This window comes from Procambarus clarkii, chromosome 81, assembly GCF_040958095.1.
Source record: "Procambarus clarkii isolate CNS0578487 chromosome 81, FALCON_Pclarkii_2.0, whole genome shotgun sequence".
Classification (NCBI taxonomy): domain Eukaryota; kingdom Metazoa; phylum Arthropoda; class Malacostraca; order Decapoda; family Cambaridae; genus Procambarus; species Procambarus clarkii.
The window spans coordinates 19,708,463-19,728,384 of record NC_091230.1 but is presented as its reverse complement, the minus strand read 5'-3'; positions in this window follow the sequence as shown (position 1 = coordinate 19,728,384).

Below are 19,922 nucleotides of genomic sequence, written 5' to 3'. Positions count from 1 at the left end.
TGTAGAGGGTTCCTTCTGATATGGAAGGTTTCCCCTGGTGTAGAGGGTTTCTTCTGATATGGAAGGTTTCCCCTGGTGAAGAGGGTTTCTTCTGATATGGAGGGTTCCCCTGGTGTAGAGGGTTTCCTCTGATATGGAAGATTTCCCCTGGTGTGGAAGGCTTCCTTAGGTGTGGAGTGTTCCCCTAGTAAAGAAATATTTTCCCCTCTTTTTGTACAAAGTTACCTCATGAAATAAAGCATTTACCTCGGAGTGGAAGGCTTTGCACTTTGTGTCAGAGAGAGGGGAGGGGGGGGGGCGGATTTCGAAATTCTAAATTTCGAAAGAGAACGAATTTCTTCGTTCGAGAAATATCAAGACTCCAGCACCAACTGGGACAAACCTCAAGACAGGATCCGGACAAGTTGAGACCCCGTTACCACGACCGCAGATATTAACACAGGGAACAAAATGCATTTATCATTGGCATTAACCAACATTTCAAGGAATCGAATCGTGTACGATAAAGAAAGTTCATAACTGACCGTCTCCGTGAGGCAAATGCAGCTGTTTGCAACTGGTCAACTCAAGACACTAGTGAGAAGTGAGGGAAGTGGTGGAAGAGGAGTAAGTGGACATCAGTGTCTTCTGAAGACATCAGAAGACACTGATGTCTTCAGTGTCTTCTCACTGAAGACACTGATGTGCACTTCTCACTGAAGACACTGATGTCCACTTCTCACTGAAGACACTGATGTCCACTTCTCACTGAAGACACTGATGTCCACTTCTCACTGAACACACTGATGTCCACTTCTCACTGAAGACACTGATGTGCACTTCTCACTAAAGACACTGATGTCCACTTCTCACTGAAGACACTGATGTCCACTTCTCACTGAAGACACTGATGTGCACTTCTCACTGAAGACATCAGTGAGAAGTAGGAGGACGTGGAGTCAAATGGTCGTTAAAAGTCAACAGTACAAAAATAAAGCAGATTTAGGGGGGAAAGAGGAATAATTTAACTCGAATTAAAATAGGGAGCTTTGGAGATACGTCTGAGGGGATTGGGCAAAGGGGAAAGGAGGGAGGGGGGGGGGTTAGAGAAGGGGGGGAATAGAGAGGAGCAGACATTACTGTGAAAGGTAGAAGAGTGATGAGAGAGAGAGAGAGAGGAAGGATAAAGGAAGGATTGTAGGATAATACAATCAACTTAAAATCAGAGCAAGACAGCAGGAAAGGGCAGTTTTAGGGATATATTGTAAGGGGAAAATGAAGGTAAGATCTAAGAGGTAAGCTGGACTAGGGGAGGGATAGGTGGGGGGGGGGGGATAGACAAGGCGATATGTGAAGCCGAATGTAAAAATAGTGAATGAAGAGAGGCAAGGAAACGAATGTAAATCAGGGAAGAGAGGCGGAAGTGATTGGGGAGGTAAATCAGGCGAGAGTGACAAAGAGGATAAGGGACTGAGGTGAGGGGGGGGGGGGGAGAGGGGAGTTAAGGGTCTAAGTCTGTTAGGTAACGACGTCTTATTTTCAACAGTACTAACCAAACCGTTACAAATGCGACGATTAAAGTCACACTTAGAGCACCCAAATGTCGACGTTTGCTATCCACCGGATATCGTAGGTTTGGTGGGTTGCTTGGGTTCGTACGTCTCTGAAAGACACCGTGTGACAAATTGAAAAAACGTACTGCAATTGCAAGAAAATCACTAGCAACACGATAGCAACATCATATCAACACGATAGCAACATCATTTCAACACGATAACAACATCATTTCAACACGATAACAACATCATAGCAACACGATAACAACATCATAGCAACACCTACAGGGGTCTGGTAGCTGAGTGGACAGCGCGCAGGACTCGTAATTTTGTGGCCCCGGGTTCTATTCCCGGACCAGGCAGAAACAAATGGGCAAAGTTTCTTTCACCCCTGATGCCCCTGTTACCTAGCAGTAAATAGGTACCTGGGAGTTAGTCAGCTGTCACGGGCTGCTTCCTAGTGTGTGTGTGGTGTGGAAAAAAAAGTAGTTAGTAAACAGTTGATTGACAGTTGAGAGGCGGGCCGAAAGAGCAAAGTTCAACCCCCGCAAATACAACTAGGTGAATACACTCACACACACACACACACACAAACACACACACACACACACACACACACACACACACACACACACACACACACACACACACACACACACACACACACACCTCATCAGCAATCCATGAACGCGAATCAAGGGGGTGGGGCGGGGGTTCTAAAGGGGGGAGGTTCCAACAGTCAAATTTCCGCGACTCACAGCCCGCTAAACTTCGCAAGTCATTCGTCCACAACATTTTGCCAACGAATATGAAAAAGTGGTTTAACATATTTTCATGGAAAGTTTGCCTGCGTGTCATTTATTTGTGTCGAGTCGGATTTCGGACGCAAAACATTTATTTTTTATGACAGGGGATGGTCATAAATAATTTAAATAATTATTTTAAATAAATTTACGTAAATTTAATGTAAATTTATGTAAAAAAAATTATGTAAATTTAAATAAATAAATTTATTAAATAAATTTTAAATAATTTATGGTATTTTGGAGACACTTCATAGTTTGTAGTTAATTTAGATAAATAACTTATTAACCTCAAACGGCTAAAAGCTATTTTAAAAAGTACTAACGTTTGCACGAAAACAGTATTGAGCCCTGGTCAGAGACTGGGCCGCGGGGACGTTGATCCTAGAAATCAACGCAAGGTGATCCCATAAGGATTCGCGAATGGCGATTGGAGGGTAGGAGGCAGACGCAGGTAGCGACTGGAGCAATGTATAGAGGGGTTACCACCCACTTAAGGGGGGTTAAGACCCCTTAAGGGGGGTTAAGACCCCTTAAGGGGGGTTAAAACCCCTTTAAGAGGGGTTAAGACCCCTTAACACCCTTGTTGATAACAGGCATGAATGGGTGGAGTGGTAGTTTGGGTGTGATGAATGGAGGTGTTGGTTCTCCTGTGGTGTCCTCTGACAATCCCCATTATTTCCATTGCTAAGAGGCCTGGGCGTTGACCGGGCCGCGGGGACGCTAAGCCCCGACACCAACTCAAGGTATACCCAAGGTATACCACCCCTTAGATCTACTACTGCAACACTAGTAATGGATATATTGAGAAACTTCCTACAATCCAATAGTCCTTGAATGAAGGTGAAGGAAATATATATATATATATATGTATATATATATATATATATATATATATATATATATATATATATATATATATATATATATATATATATATATAGTGTGTGTGACTGGGTAGTTGTAACTGGGTTTTCTAACTGTGAGCTGTAACTAGGTACCTGGGAGTTAGACAGCTGCTACGGGCTGCTTCCTAGGGGTGTGTAACAAAAAGGAGGCCTGGTCGAGGACCGGGCCGCGGGGAGGCTAAGCCCAGAAATCGTCTCAAGATAACCTCAAGATAACTGTAACCAAAACTAAATTTTCGGATATAACCTCCATTCTTTCTCAAGGTGCTGTATACTGTGTTCTTCAATACACTATATACACATTGTTCTGCAACACATTATAGTGTTCTACAATACATTACATACAGTACCTTGAGAAAGGATGTAGGCTGCATCAGAAAATTTGTTTTTAATACACTTACAGATAGACTGAGTTTTTCCTTCACTTTCAATGGATATGTTGTAATCTTGAAAGCTTAATAAGGGTGATTGTTAACTTATCTACAACATAACAATCCCATTAATGAACTAAAGTACCTGAATCCCCGAGCATCCAGACCCCCTTAAAATCATCCCACTCTCAGTTTCAAGCGACATTGAATCCGAATCAAGTTGACCAGACCACACACTAGAAGGGTAAGGGACGACGACGTTTCGGTCCGTCCTGGACCATTCTCAAGTCGATTCTCAATCCGAATCAATATAACTCTAGGTTCGAACCTAGCCTCAGGCCGGGGAGTAGAAAAACTCCCGAATCACTCTCCAGGTAACTTCCAGGCTGTACCCCGCTTCACTCATACCGTCTTGAGACTCGCTTAAAACTTAAATTCTCACTGAATCACTGAAAGTGAAAACCATTCATTTCCCTTCCTCGCTCTAATGATCTTGTCGTTAATTAAAACCTGGTTATTGGACATCCAGATTTGAATGACTCGTTTTCTTCGTAACTCTTGTTAGGTAAATACAGCCTATTTTACTGGCGGTATTATATTTGAAGGGGAAACTATTCATTGATATAATTAGCTAGACATATAACAAAAGGCAAATTGGAACCTGGTATTAAGAGCAGATATATATTTTTATATATGAGTGAGCTTATAAAAATACATTTTAATGGTCTACAAGACCGACCTACCTTACAGTGTCCTCTCAACCCGTCTTTCATCGGTAATTGTTCTACCATGGAACGAGGCAATTTACAGGTACGGGACGGAATTAAGGGGGTTACAGGGTACATATTGAAACATACACAGTGTAGGGCCAATATACAGTGTCCTGACACTATTACTGTACCCACAGCATGGCACTGCAACTCCAACACGGCACTGTTCCCCCAGCATGGCACCATTCTTCCAGGTGTCTCCCCAGCATGGCACTGGTCTCGACACCGGTGATATAACCGAACTTCCGGCTACTAACGACGATACATTGAACCAGCAGCGTGGCCAGGCCGGAGCTGTCGACCTGGGGCCGGCTAGGTCACAAACACACACACACACACACCATGGAGATGTGTGTGTGTGTGTGTGTGTGTGTGTGTGTGTGTGTGTGTGTGTGTGTGTGTGTGTGTGTGTGTGTGTGTGTGTGTGTGTGTGTAAAATATAAATAATAGATTGGATAAAATTAGGTCGGGAGTCAGAATATTAAATAGACGATTAGCATGGCGGGGTCCAATAGCTACAGCTCGACCCTGCAGGCAAAACAGTAAATGTACACACACACACACACACACACACACACACACGCGCGAGAAATGGACAGCCCAAACTTCTACACATATACATTCCAGCCAATGGTTCTTATGAGGTCACCTAAATCGTGAGGTTCCTTTATGAGAGAGAGAGAGAGAGAGAGAGAGAGAGAGAGAGAGAGAGAGAGAGAGAGAGAGAGAGAGAGAGAGAGAGAGAGAGAGAGAGAGAGAGAGAGAGAGAGAGAGAGAGAGAGAGAGAGGTCAAAGTCGTTATCTCGTAGGAATTATGGACTTGGTATCTTTCCAGGCTATCTGATGTTTCTCTCTCTCTCTCTCTCTTTTCCTCACGTCCTATCACTCATGTTCGCTCTTATCTTTCTCTTGTTCTCTTTTTTCCTTTCATTCTCTTTTCTCAGTTTCTTTCCTTTCTCCTCTTGTTTGTTTTTTCCTCTTCTACCTGTTATCATTTATCCTCAATTTCGTTCATTCTCCACAAAATTTTCTTTTCATATTCCTTTCTCCTTCTCTCGCCTTCTCTTTACTTCTCTTTTCTCTCCTTCTATCTACTCCTGTTATCTCTACTTCTCTTCCTGTCACTCTCTCACCCCTTTGATATACAGTTCCATCATTCCCTCTCTCCCTATCTCGCTCTTCCACACTCTCCCAGCTGGGAGAGTAACTTTGGTGCCTCAGATTACCTCCTCTCCCTCGCTCCACCGTCACACACACACACACACACACACACACACACACACACACACACACACACACACACACACACACACACACATCCGACCAAAGAGCCAGAGCTCAACCCCCGCAAGCACAAATAGGTGAGTATACACACACACACACACACACACACACACACAATATGTAATGAAATATTTATAACAAAAAGATAAGACAGCCATGGATAACAATAAGATATCTGACGATACGTTCTTTTTAACGTAAAATTATTAGTAAAATGAAATGACCTAGATAAGGAGATTGCAGAAGTAATATACTTAATAAAATTGACTCAATTTACTTAAAATCTACTTGATAACATTTTGACTGTAGATATGATAACAAATATACTGGTAGTGAGTTATTGTATTAGATGATCGGAAGCTTAATCCTGGTGACACAAGCTGGTGACTACACCAAACATGGAGGCATACACGAACAGAAGCTGTGAAAAGGAACTTCAGTATATAACGTACTCGAGGGGAAAACCCAGCAGTAGGGGGTTCAAAACCCCAAAAAAGATATCTCCATTGAAGTGTTGCAAGTCCCCTCTGAATGCAAATCTCTCATCAGAACATGCAAACCAGTGCTGAAACTCTATGGAGTCAGTCCCGATCACTTCGTCTTCACAAATGCTGAAACTTTATGGACGTAACCCCGATCATTTTATCTTTACAAATGCTTAAACTCTATGGACTCAACTTTGATCACTTCATCTTCACAAATGCTGAAACTCTATGGACTCGACCCTGATCATTTCACCTTCACAAATGCTGAAACTCTATGGACTCGACCCCGATCATTTCATCTTCACAAATGCTGAAACTCTATGGACTCGACCCCGATCATTTCATCTTCACAAATGCTGAAACTCTATGGACTCAGCCCTGATTACTTCATCTTCACATATGCTAAAACTCTATGGACTCAGCCCCGATTACTTCATCTTCACAAATGCTGAAACTCTATGGACTCGACCCCGATCACTTCATCTTCGCAAATGCTGAAACTCTATGGACTCAGCCCCGATTACTTCATCTTCACAAATGCTAAAACTCTATGGACTCAGCCCCGATTACATCATCTTCACAAATGCTAAAACTCTATGGACTCAGCCCCGATCACTTCATTTTCACCGACCATAGCGGGTCGGCATGAGGGCCGACCCCTCTTCAACGGGGGAAACATGTGGGAGTTCCATCCAGACCCACCTATCACCCACCTCATTACAGCCACCAGTCACCCCTGCAATGTTGATTGAGGGTAAATTCAAGCATCAACCTTTTAACCTTATAAAAAAAAAAGACACATTTGCTTACATTTCCTTGAACAAACAGAGCGGGCACACAAGAATGAAGAGGGAAATGAACTGCTTATGTCTGACTCAATGTTCACACATAATAAAATAAGACACAAAGGAATTAGAACACGGTGTTCCCCTTATAAACATAAAGGGAATTAGAACACTGTGTTCTCCCTTATAAACATAAAGGGAATTAGAACACTATGTTCTCCTTATAAACACGGGTAATTAGAACACGGTGTTTCCCCCTTATAAACAAGCGACCACTAAATAGCGGTTTTTTTAACACCTTGAAGACCTCAAAGAAACAGAACACACACTGGAAAGGAAGAGAGAAAGTAGCATAATATTATATACTTCAGGAAGAAAGAACAAAAGTGTTGGTGAAAGAAAGAGAGAGAAATGTGAGACAGAACACGGCGGAAAAACAACATAGTTTTGAAATATGCAAAACAAACACCCACAAAAGGGAAAGAAAAATTCATCCCAATTTGGAGAGAGAGAGAGAGAGAGAGAGAGAGAGAGAGAGAGAGAGAGAGAGAGAGAGAGAGAGAGAGAGAGAGAGAGAGAGAGAGAGAGAGAGAGAGAGAGAGAGAGAGAGAGAGAGAGAGAGAGAGAGAGAGAGAAAGAGAGAGAGAAGAGAAACAAAACAATGAGAAAAGCAACAGAAGATAAACGCAACAGCTAGGGAAAAAATAAACAGTAATTAGGAGAGAAAGAGAAGAGGAACACAGCATAAATCAACATAGAACGTCTGCACTATATACAGAAAATACGACCGATATACAAAATATACAACAAATACAATACAGTTTAGTTTATTATGCATTTTATATACACCATCCTGAGGGCAGTAAAGCTTACAAGAATACATAATGGGCTCAGGAACTGAACCCCAAAAATTCATTTAGCTAAGCAAGTTACAGTTTTGATAAGCTAGTTACACAGCTTATCAAAAGAACGAGAGATATGACACAGTAACTGACATTCTAACATAAACAGCATTGCATCAGCTGGGTTGATCAAACATTACCAGACAAGCTGGTGCAACTAGGATTGCCTAGCTAACAGACAGGAGAGACTGGACTAACACTAAACTGAGAGAATACAAGATAGACTGTGGTGACTGCTCTATAGTACTGAGTTGAGAGAATACCTAACAGACTGTATTGACAGAACTTGCACTGAACTTTTGTAAACCCATATTGATGCTTTGCTATGAAATGTAACCAGTCTAGGTTACGTTACTAGTCTAGTAAACCATTCTAGTATTCGGTTTAATCTCCCAAGTGCCGTATGGTGTAAGAGCCTACTGTCTGCCCCCCTTTCTTATATAAATAACATTAGCTGTCTTCTAGCTGTCTGGCAATTCTCCCCTTTCCAGTAAAGCACTGCATATTGCCACTTCAAGCTCCTCCTTGACCTCATCTAACACAACTTCCATCATGCTTAATATCTCACTCAAGGGTGTTCTGTCCTCTGCCCCTTGGAGGTGTTCGGACTCAAAGTCTGAGCCTCATACGCAGACGATGAGTCCCAATAACCGGGCTGATGATATGATGTCCGAACTACTCATCAAAAAATGAAGACGTTTCGAACCACTATCAAGTCTGAACCTCACATATCTCGCTGTCGTTTTCAGTAGCAGTCTCTAAAATTTTGTCTAAATACTTGACTATTCAGACAGTGTCCAAACATGTGACTGCGTAGTTGTTTCAGTGTTTATTGATCCCTGGAGGTATGGATATGATGAACAGGTATGTGAGGATATTTTTCAACAGGTGTGCAGGGATATGATTAACAGGTGTATGGGGAGATAAAAGATCGACAGGTGTGTGTGTGTGTGTGTGTGTGTGTGTGTGTGTGTGTGTGTGTGTGTGTGTGTGTGTGTGTGTGTGTGTGTGTGTGTGTGTGTGTGTGTGTGTGGGATATAACCAACAAGTGTGTGGAGATATTTACAACAGGTGTGTGTGTGGGGATATAATCAAAAAGTGTACATGGAAATAATCCACAGCTGTGCAAGGGAATGATCAACAGGTGTGTGAAAAATGATCAACAGGTGTTTGAATAAGATCAACAGGTGTGTGACAGAACAAAATATGTGGAAGCGTTGTTGTTGTTACTGATGGTGGTGGTAGTGGAGAGTAATAGTGGTGATAGTGACAGCTCTTAATATTGGTAGTTGGTGTGGTAGTTGGTGTGGTTGCATCAGAGGTTTAACAACCCTACCAGCCAATCCACCACCACCGAATGAGCCAATATACACAACCTCATAACTGACTTGTTACATAATTCAGGACGGCCATTGCATATGCCATTGGCTGTGTGTATGATCTGCAATTCCACAATGCTCTTTGATCTATAATATACACGTTTGGTGTGTATGCCGCCACCGTGCTGGCTTGCCCAATCGCATCTATAGTGATGCCCCCTTTGAGTTTTCAGCATCAGAGGATGTGTGTTGCTTGAGGCAATAAGTCTCTAAGTGTGCTTGTCTGTGTCTGCCTGCTTGCTTGTCTGCCTGTCTGTCTGTATGCCTGCCTGTCTGTCTGCCTGCCTGCCTGTCCTGCCTGCCTGCCTGCCTGCCTGCCTGCCTGCCTGCCTGCCTGCCTGCCTACCTGTCTGACTGTCTGCATGCCTGCCTGCCTGTCTGCCCGCCTGCCTGCCTGCGTGCCTGATTGCCTCTAAGTTGAGAAGAGCCAGTATTTCTGCCACTGTCACCTCTCTCTCTCTCTCTCTCTCTCTCTCTCTCTCTCTCTCTCTCTCTCTCTCTCTCTCTCTCTCTCTCTCTCTCTCGCGCTCTCTCTCTCTCTCTCTCTCTCTCTCTCTCTCTCACCCCCGTCCCGTCACTTATACCTTCCTCTCGGGGGATGTGGGATCGTCAATTATGCAGCACGGAACATGCCTCCCCCCAAGTCTCGATACACGGAAATTAACCTTATATTTTCCCCTGGCGCCAGACACAGGACTCTTTCCTTGGACGATTATAGCCGACGGTTCGAGCAGCTTTCATTACCGTGTGACCCGCCTGTCGTGCGCCTGGGAAACAGATAACAAATTTGTAAGGCAATGCTTTCCCCTATGATATCTTCCCAGTGATATACTTTTCTAACGATATCTTTATCCAGTGATATCTTCTCCCCATGGTACATACACACACACACACACACACACATATACACACACACACACACACACACACACACACACACACACACACACACACACACACATATAGGGGGACCCTGTGGCTGAGTGGACAGCGGTCGGGATTCGTTGTCCCAGGGTCCGGGGATCGATATCCGACGATGGTAGAAACAAATGTGAAGAGTTCCTTTCACCCTGATGCCCCCTGTTTACCTAGCAGTAAATAGGTACCTAGGAGTTAGACAGCTGCAACGGGCTGGTTCCCGGGTGTGTGTGTGTGTGTGTGTGTGTGTGTGTGTGTGTGTGTGTGTGTGTGTGTGTGTGTGTGTGTGTGTGTGTGTGTGTGTGTGTGTGTGTGTGTGTGTGTGTGTGTGTGTGTGTGTGTGTGTGTGTGTGTGTGTGTGTGTGTGTGTGTGTGTGTGGAAAAAAAATTAGTAGTTAGTAACAGTTGAGAGGCGGGCCGAAAGAGCGGATCTCAACCCTCCCGCAATCACAACTAGGTGAATACAACTAGGTGAATACATCAACCACGACTCAAAACCTCTCCACATGAGCGGAGCGGATTCTAGTGAACCCATTCCAGTCATTTAACGAACCCATTCCAGTCATTTAACCTCCCCCTTCCAATCTTTTCTTCATATTCTGACTTTTCGCCCTCCCTCTCTCCCACCTTTCCTGCCGTCAGTTGGAAGTATTTTCTACCATGCTGAGTTCACAACAAATTATATATATTTGAAAAGGAGGGGAAACCTTTTTTGGGGTAAATGTCCAAACGTTTGGTGACTGAGGGAGGGGGGGGGGGAGGGAGGGAAAGGAAAAGGGAGGAAGGGAGGGAGGGAGGGAGGGAGGGAGGAGGAGGAGAGAGAGAGAGAGAGAGGGGGGGGGGGGGCGTGGGAAGAAGAAGAAGAAGAAAGAGATGGAGATCAATCGAAATAGCAATGGCCTCCCTTCTTGCAAGGTTCGATCCCCCTATGACCCACGGGGTTGGGATACCGTTTATATCCCAGTTCATTGACCTCACATCACTTCCAAGAGAGAGATAATTACCTGACCTTATATCATCATCAATCAGTTCTCTAAACCTTCTCGCCCCCCCCTCCCCACTCCCCCCCTACCCCCTCCCCCTACCCCAATCTCCCCATTTTGTGGGGAAATTGGCAATCTCCCCGCTTAGTGAATCTCCCCCATTCACTAAGCTCCCCACTTTGCTCCTGAATTCTATTCCCAATTATCTAACCAATTATCTTTTTTTTTAACAATCTACTAACCATCCTATAATACAGCCACTTAGAGTTACTGTAGTTAATGTTACGGACCTTGTCTCCAGTAAGAGATATTTTATGTAGAGAGTTTATATAGCAATTTGGCTAAAGAGAGAGTTATATAAAAGTACTGAAGTAGATATTTGTTTCCTAGACGCAGTTGTCTGCTGGCAGGGCGTGGGTCGCTGATATCATTGAAATTGGAATTGTTGCCGCCGGAAGCGGCTAGTTTATTGTGCACCTCATACTCATCCTGTGAGCGGAAGCGCAAAAAGGATTACAGAGGGCACAAAAGGTCTTTATGTAATAATCTAAGTTGAGGTCTGAAAAACAATTTCATCTATCCTTCACACCTTATAACTACAATGTCAGCTAGTTACAGAGAATGTTCTATTTCAAGAGCTATATATCAACAGTAAGTCATTATATATATATATATGGTAGGTCTTATCACTAATACATAATTGTTTGAGCAATGGAGATATTACAGTCATAAGGGAGTTGCTGTTTATTATTAGTCTTCACAATACACTACTTGTTTCTGAATCTCATATGTCGTTTATAGCGAAATATGGATACAGTGCAAGGATTTCAGGTATTTTATCCATGGTAATAAGATAGGTTGCCATATACAGCGTGAGCTAAGATTTATTTCTAAATGGCTCAATTTTACTACAATCCAAGATATAGAGTTCGAGTGTGTGTGTCTGTATGGACTGGTCTATATGATCTATGACAAGAGTACGGTTCAATGGGAATATTTAGATATTAATCAGAAATGATGCAAGATCTGGTATCAGATTCACAAAACAGTTACGCAAGCACTTACGAACCCGTGCATCTTTTCTCAACCTTTGGCAGCTTTGTTTACAATTATTAAACAGTTAATGTCGGAAAGTCCGACACCATTTAATAATAATATCATACAGACAGATAAGAGCTGTGTTGTATAAACAAGTTAACCATAGAAAACGTAACTTGTAGTGGAATTACCGTCTATAGAAAACGGGATATCATCACCACATACTATTATAATTCACCAGCTATTTTGCTGGGAATTATTCTTAAATACATTAGTCTTTGGACTTTACCATCATAAAAACATCTTATATAAATTAACTTAATTATCAATATTAAAGTAGAGTAAATGTGACCCTTCTATCACTTTCTGAAATCTGGACAATGTAAGCCAGGCGTCAGGGAGGAAGGAGGGCAGCCATTGTTTATACTAGACCAGAGGCTCACACGGGAGCAAATTCGGCTCCTGTTAATTTTACTTGGACGTAGTGTTATGGAAACCAAAGGTGTACCATTATCAACACGCTGTCTACAAATTCAAGTTAAGTGTTCTTTCCGAAACCCATTATCTATCATTAGTGGCCATTAATGTCATTGGGTAGGGTTAGCCGGTTAGAACGCAAAATCGCCTCATACTAAAGGTAATTAAGCCAGGTCTTTATTGTTCCATGTACTGTATAGTGTTTTCTCTGATATAGCTTGTCATATATAGGTATCTGGCTTCACAGCTAGCGCACTTTTGACAGGTCAAGACGAGGAAGCAAGATTTGTGCACCAGTTACTGGGTGATATGGAAGCTACCTCAAAGAGGATAATTTGGTGTCTACACCCTAGTTATACCTGGTGGACTAACCTGCTGTACTATAAGATAAGGAACCTCTTCAATGTATGTAGTTAATTCTGCAGTTTGATTGGCTGCATATATATTAATTTAATAACCCCCCTAATGTGTAGAGGATCGATTTGTGAGATTATGAGATTATTGCAGAAATACAGTCCACTTATCATTATACAAATTGCTATCGAAGTATATAAATTAACGTAAATATAAATTCATATAAATTAAACAAATATAAATCTCACAGGTCGGTTCCCACAGTTAATGAGCTCCGAAGCACCAGGAGGCTGTTTATAACAATAACAACAGTTGATTGGCAAGTTTTCATGCTTGTAAACTGTTAAATAAATGTAACCAAAGCCGTCAAAGATTGAGGAAAAATGTACACGTTCGTAAGTACTTACGTAACTGTTTCGTGAATCTGGGTCTTGTATCAAGGGGCGGATGACGTGGCAGGCTCGGTGGATAGTGTGAAAATGGCAGAAATGATGAAATAAGAATGTTCTAGCTGACTGTAGTGGGTTACTCTCTGCCAAATATTCAGATAAGCCACAACTGTGTATCTATTTCATTTGCAAGATAGCCTAGAGTATTTCTGAGAAACACCTGAATAGGGAATATATATATATATATATATATATATATATATATATATATATATATATATATATATATATATATATATATATATATATATATATATGCGGACAAGCCTGAATGGTCCCCAGGACTATATGCGACTGAAAACTCACACCCCAGAAGTGACTCGAACCCATACTGCCAGGACTGGTACCTGGTATCCTGTAGATATCAGTTGCGTTGCTCCTGGCAGTATGGGTTCGAGTCAATTCTGGGGTGTGAGTTTTCAGTTTTATATATATATATATATATATATATATATATATATATATATATATATATATATATATATATATATATATATATATATATATATATATATATCGTACCTAGTAGCCAGAACTCACTTCTCAGCCTACTATGCAAGGCCCGATTTGCCTAATAAGCCAAGTTTTACTAAATTAATATATTTTCTCAATTTTTTTTCTTATGAAATGATAAAGCTACCCATTTCATTATGTATGAGGTCAATTTTTTTTTATTGCAGTTAAAATTAACGTAGATATATGACCGAACCTAACCAACCCTACCTAACCTAACCTAACCTATCTTTATAGGTTAGGTTAGGTTAGGTAGCCGAAAACGTTAGGTTAGGTTAGGTTAGGTAGGTTAGGTAGTCGAAAAAACATTAATTCATGAAAACTAGGCTTATTAGGCAAATCGGGCCTTGCATAGTAGGCTGAGAAGTGAGTTCTGGCTACTAGGTACGACATATATATATATATATATATATATATATATATATATATATATATATATATATATATATATATATATATATATATATATATAGGGTCCAGGTTTTTGTAATATATGTGTTTTTGTTTTTGTATTTTCTTAATACATTTGTTTTATTTGACATAATCTAGTTGGGTGAAAGCTTCCCATAGAAAACACTATAGTGACAGTCCCTATAAGACATTACAGCTATTTGGAATTACTGTAGTTCACATAATACATAATACAGCGACTTGGGAGTTACTGTAGTCAATATATAATACAATACAGCGACTTTGGGAGTTACTGTAGCCAATATATAATACAATACAGCGACTTTGGGAGTTACTGTAGTCCACTTACCACACATTCTGACTTTCAAGGAGGTCAACATCTGTACTCACCTGAAAGAGAAAAAAAATACAAGTTTTAGCATCTTGAAAGACAGTGATGAGTCAATGTGGCTACCCCATGAGTTGACTTGTTCATCTCTGTGACCCAAATGATGAATAAAGGAGGGTGAAGAAATTACAAGTCTATAATGACGTTATAACACACTATAATGACGTTATAATACTCTATAATGACATTATATCACACTGTATTCTTATTTAAGATTACAGTATGATCATAAATTTTAAATTCTAGATTACAGTTTACAGTTTAAGAAGACACAATTGTGGCTCTCAGGAATAACTGACTTAAGTGTAGACAGCTAAATTGACGAATACATTTTAATTGTTAGAATAAATACTAATAATATACTATGGGAAGATACTGTCCGTATGACGTCAACGAGACAATTTAGTGACATCAACAGAGGCATCAAGAGGGATATCAAAAGGGACATTAATAGACACATCAACGGGACATCAAAAAGGGCATTAACAAGAACATCAATGAGGATATTAACTGGGGGACATCAACATCTGGCCAATTGCCAGGTGTCCACGTTATACAAGGACATCAACACGAACGCTTTGGCTAGACTCATTGAGATTCAGACGAGAGATCAGACTTAGCAAGAATTGCATGTCAGAATCTGAAATTGAAATGCCGTGATTCGAGCACCGTGGTTCAGCTAATAGATTCAGTTAATGATTCAGTGAGTATTTTAGCGTTTCTGGGGATTATGAATACAGGAAATGAGATGGGTTTAATCCTCTGTGAATCAGTTTAATTTAAATGTATAGAATTGTTTATTCATCTAGTACTGTATCTCGGGTGATTGGATTATATTATACATTATACAAACAATTGTTCCAGTAATTCCATTGTTCCCATTCCTTCATTCCCAGTTTTTCTCACATTCATTTCCCGTGTAGAGGCCAAGAGGCACGTGTTCCCTTGATGGACAGGTAAATCACCACCAACACCTGTCAATCATATATGAGGCAAAAAAATGTGTGAATGGTTGCGTGGACTTGTGCTATTAACACACACACATACACACACACACACACACACACACACACACACACACACACACACACACACACACACACACACACACACACACACTACCACTATCACCAGCCACACACTGTCCAAAGCAAGCGGCCGAAACTTGAAGAAAATATTACGTAGAGTACTTTTCGCCAATCTTTGAGAGCCTAGGCTGGGTCGCCATCAGATTCTCTCTCTCTCTCTCTCTCTCTCTCTCTCTCTCTCTCTCTCTCTCTCTCTCTCTCTCTCTCTCTCTCTCTCTCTCTCCTCTCTCTCTCTCTCTCTCTCTACACGGGCGGGGTGAGGACAAGGGCGAGGTTTACCAGCAGTACCAACAGCTCTGACTTTAGTATAAAAAATAACCTTCCAATTTGAATATTAATAAGGAGAGGCATCCGACTTGAAGGAACCTTCCAGAATATCAGTTATGTCAGGGAACTAATTAGTCGGATTAAGATATTTACTACTTGGTAACTTGGAGAAAAGAGATGCCAGTGCATATCTTTTTCTAAGTCGCTGATTGGGTAATGCGAGACCAACGCCTTTTTAAATTTAATTTTCTTAAATCGCTGATTGGTGGAAGATATTGCAGCGTTTTTCTCAGCCGCTGATTGGAGGAAGAGATTTCAAATTTTTTTAAATCAAAGCCGCTGATTGGAGGAGGGGTTACCAGCTATTCTAATTCCAGTCATATTTGCTCTTCAACTCCTTGGTGACATTTCCACGAATATTTATGTAGTCACGTAATATTTGAAATAATTTTCAAATAAATATTAATCCTAGCTCATCTTTTAACATTGTAAATGAGGAATATAACCGGTAATTTCAAATTTTCTTGGACGAAGTGGCAAGAGTTACTCTGTTTCCAGTTTCCTGTTTGAGATCTGGAAATCTTGGAGGACTCCTAGTGCCCAGTCCAGGGGCCAGAATCACGAAACAGTTACGCAAGCACTTAGGAACCTGTACATCTTTTCTCACTCTTTGGCGGCTTTGTTTACAATTATTAAACAGTTAATGAGCTGCGAAGCACCAGGAGGCTGTTTATAACAATAACAACAGTTGATTGGGAAGTTTTCATGCTTGTAAACTGTTTAATAAATGTAACCAAAGGCGTCAACGATTTAGGAAAGATGTACACGTTCGTACTTGCGTAACTGCTTCGTGAATCTGGTCCCATGTTACCTTAGTTGGCTATACCAGGGCTTTACCTGGCTATACCAAGGCTATACCTGGCTATACCCCCCCCCCCTGTCCCTGGCACACATATATATATACCTTCTGCCCCTAGGCCGGCTATATCCCCCCTTAGCCTCCTTACCAACCATATATTCCCTCTCACTCCACACATAAAACAATCTTTTTTTATTTTTTCTTGTTGTTCAGTCACGCATTTTCTGATGATTGCAGTAATTCCGGAGGTAATAGCAGCCGGTGGCCCCCGTGGCCGGCACGCAAGCCTGGCCACCGGATGTACGTGGCCTTCGACCGTGTCTCTGGCCTCGGGATATGATCAGTCCTACGCTAGCAGGCTGGTTCTATCAACTTCACGGGCTCGCCATAGCCCGTGCTACTTGGAACTTTTTGTTCCAGGTAGTGAATCTTAAACAACAACATCTCTCGACATGTCACTCCGTTAATAAATGCAACTGTTGTCCCTTATCTTGAGGTTATCTTGAGATGATTTCGGGGCTTTAGTGTCCTCGCGGTCCGGTCCTCGACCAGGCCTCCACTCCCAGGAAGCAGTCCGTGACAGCTGACTAACACCCAGGTACCTATTTTACTGCTAGGTAACAGGGGCATAGGGTGAAAGAAACTCTGCCCATTGTTTCTCGCCGGCGCCCGGGATCGAACCCGGGACCACACGCTCACAAGTCCAGTGTCCTGTCCGCTCGGCCGACCGGCTCCCCCTTACCAGAATTTTACGACTCCGTAAGAAATGCGATGTATTAGGCGGGAATACATTGCAAAAACGGATATTTTTTGGTTGCAAACTTCTACGGATTCCAAAAACTAACCAGGACTTTTATATAAATATATATATATATATATATATATATATATATATATATATATATATATATATATATATATATATATATATATATATATATACAAGGATTAATTACACATATTATAAAGATCTTAAAGCAAAAAAAAAATCATTCCAATCCTTATATACCAAAACGCCTTCACCCACGATAATATAGAGTTCATATTTCGGGCAAAAACTGTGTACTATCGCCTTTATGTGAGCTTGTCTATGTTCCCTTCTGTACACAGTCAATTTCTGGGGGGGGGAGGGGGGTTGAGGGGGGCTTTGTAAAAAAAAAAAAATATCATTTTGGTGGAGAGAATGAAGAATGAGAATCAGACATACTTCGTGTGCTGGTACAAGAGGCCAGAAAGTGATGGGGGTGGGAAGGGCGAATGGAAGGAGAGAGGGAAATGAGAGATGACGGAACTACGATCTCATTGTACACAGGGACAGAAGACTACGGTGTCATTGTACACAGGAACAGAAGACTAAGGTGTCATTATACATAGGAACAGAAGACTACGGTGTCATTGTACACAGGAACAGAAGACTAAGGTGTCATTATGCACAGGAACAGATGACTACGGTCTCATTATACACAGGAACTGAAGACTACGGTGTCATTGTACACAGGAACAGAAGACTACGGTGTCATTGTACACAGGAACAAAAGACTACGGTGTCATTGTACACAGGAACAGAAGACTACGGTGTCATTGTACACAGGAACAGAAGACTAAGGTGTCATTATACACAGGAACAGAAGACTACGGTCTCATTATACACAGGAACTGAAGACTACGGTGTCATTGTACACAGGAACAGAAGACTACGGTGTCATTGTACACAGGAACAGAAGACTAAGGTGTCATTATACACAGGAACAGAAGACTACGGTCTCATTATACACAGGAACTGAAGACTACGGTGTCATTGTACACAGGAACAGAAGACTACGGTGTCATTGTACACAGGAACAGAAGACTACGGTGTCATTGTACACAGGAACAGAAGACTACGGTGTCATTGTACACAGGAACAGAAGACTACGGTGTCATTGTACACAGGAACAGAAGACTACGGTGTCATTGTACACAGGAACAGAAGACTACGGTGTCATTGTACACAGGAACAGAAGACTACGGTGTCATTGTACACAGCAACAGAAGACTACGATGTCTTCTGTATTCTTTAGGATATTGCACAGCACGGACGTAAGATTATAACTTAAGTATGCAGCGCCAGCAAGGATCCCACGTCAAATTTATTACATAAATGTTTTAAAAAGCCCAAGTGTTTACCATGAGGTAGCAGCAGGACTCTGAAGATTACGAGGGGTGAACATGACGATACTGGAGAAAATATATAGTTAGGGGGGACATGATCACGTGATACAAGATATTTAGTCATTAAGTTGATGACCTTTACTTCAGGATAAAGTGGAACATATTCCGAAAGGGAGAGGTGGGGACGTAGTGACGCCTCACACGCCAGAGTTTAATGGTTCAGAGGCAGGGGCCAGGAGCTGGAGTTCATTATGTACACACATTATAGGTTAGTATACACAAATAAACACATACATCCGTCATACACCTGCTTATACTAACTCACTGCTTCCTGTATGTTTAATAGATCTCTCACCCTGTCCATGGAGGACAGAAGAAAATGTATATATGCTGGTTAGCATCGTAAATGTCTGGCCACGTCTGTGGTAGAAAAAAATAAACAAAAAACTGCTTCCTACACCCCGCTCACTCCCCCCCCCCACACCCACTCCACCCCTCCCCCCCACACCCACTCCACCCCACTAACCACCCACCCCTTCCATCATATCCATACCTCCTTCCACATACCTTCAAGCACACCCACTCACCAAGACACCCCATCTACCATCTACCATCTACCTCACCAACTTTGCATCTCTCCAGCACAAAGTTTTATTCCCCTTCTCACTCTACCTCATTACCCTTAGCCCCATTAGTTCAGTCTCCCTCTCTCCACCATCCCATTTCCTCACTTTCCCACACTCTGTTCCATTTTACCCATTAGCACTGCTCATCATATTTTACTTAAAAAGTACCTCCGGTGTC